Source organism: Sus scrofa, chromosome 2 (assembly GCF_054392235.1).
Source record: "Sus scrofa isolate SSC_HxYL_T2T_F1_AM1 chromosome 2, Sscrofa_HxYL_maternal_Yorkshire_Landrace_v2.0, whole genome shotgun sequence".
In the NCBI taxonomy this organism is placed as follows: domain Eukaryota; kingdom Metazoa; phylum Chordata; class Mammalia; order Artiodactyla; family Suidae; genus Sus; species Sus scrofa.
The window spans coordinates 82,938,620-82,940,307 of NC_139384.1; positions in this window are offsets into that span (position 1 = coordinate 82,938,620).

Here is a 1,688-nt window from a genome sequence, read left to right on the forward strand (position 1 = left end):
CAGACCCCTCCAGGAACAACACTGACCACAGACTCGGAGACTTGGGGGTCTGTTGGCCCCCCAAGCAGGGATAAAGCTGATCTGCCTGATATTCAGGAAGAAGGGGGTGGGGTGGGTATTTATACTTTTGATGGGGGGGGAGAGTGGGACTTGGGGGGTCCAGGGACTTGGCCAAGAACAGGAAACTTATCATCCTTTCTACTCTTACAAGAGTGGGCAGAGTGGGAGGGTGGGTAGATTTATTCATCCAGACTCACCCATGTGGAAAGTCCAGCCCAGCCCAACCCCACCCATAGTCATAGTCACTGTATCCAAGCCTCATCCACCAGCTTGTGGCCACACCTCAGCCTGGCCGCGGAGTTGCACTCAGAGACACAGGCTCAGGGATGTGCTGGTAAATGGAGAGCTACAACCAGCTCCCCTGGGAGGGGAGATGCTTTGTAGTGTTGGCCAATTGCTATGGTGTAAATATTCCCACTGTGGCTGATTTCTGGCTTCCATATATATCACCAACTAGCTGGCCTATCCCAGCACTGCTAAGCACTCAGGTACCACTAGGACACCACTGCTGTTTCGACACCCAAGCCAGAGCCTGGCACACAGGCACTTGAAAAATGTTTGCAGAAAGAAAGAACAAGAGAGAGAGAGAGAATGGGGGAGGAGAGAGAAAGGTAGAAAAGGAAGGAAGGAAGGAGAAAGAGAGAGAGAGAGAAAGAAAGAAAGAAAGAAAGAAAGAAAGAAAGAAAGAAAGAAAGAAAGAAAGAAAGAAAGAAAGAAAGAAAGAAAGGAAGGAAGGAAGGAAGGAAGGAAGGAAGGAGAAGGAAAGAAAGAAAGGAAGGAAGGGGAAGGAAGGACAGAGAAGGGAGAGAGAAGAAAAAAGAAAGAGAAAATGAAAGAAGGAAAATATCTTCACAGCTACAGCATCACAGAGAATCACAAGCTCAGTCATTCCTTCACAACCACAGACATATACACACAAAGCATCAGATTCGCACACCGCCTCACACAAGTCATAGACAGCATCGCAAGCCTTCAAGTCACGCATGCTGCATTACAACCACACAGGGCACAATCACACACGTGTCATCACCACAGCCTCAGTCATCCCCACGGGCCATATAGTCACAGGCCGTGCAAGGCTTATCACATCAGACTTCCTCATGCTGCATCACGGGAGGACCCACCACACACAAAGCATCAAATGACAGACACAGACACACAGCCTGAGGTTCCTCCTAGCCAAGATGTACACATCCTGGGGTGAAGACCAGACTCACTCAGTAGCCCTGGACCCCATGACCACGGGTCTTAGAAATAAATGGTGGACTCTGAACCTGGGTCCGTCTATTTCTTAGGGGAAGGGTGGCTCGCAGGGCCACAGGGATAGATGGAATGACTCACAGAAGCCACTTTACAGCTGAGGAACCTGAACCCAGCTGACCCAGCAGGAAGCCTGGGGGGGAACTAGACACCTCATGCCCCATTTGCCTTCCCCTCACATCCATAATTCCTGAGGAAGTAGAAGCCACACACTTCCAAGGGACCTTACTTCAGACCTCCCAGCAGAGACTGCCAGTTTGTCTACACAGCCAGTTGGAAGCTTGGAGTAACTGGGAGCATGAAAGTGTGTGGGGAAGAGCAGGTAATAATATGCATACAAATCAGATGGTTTATGCAAATGAGCATGG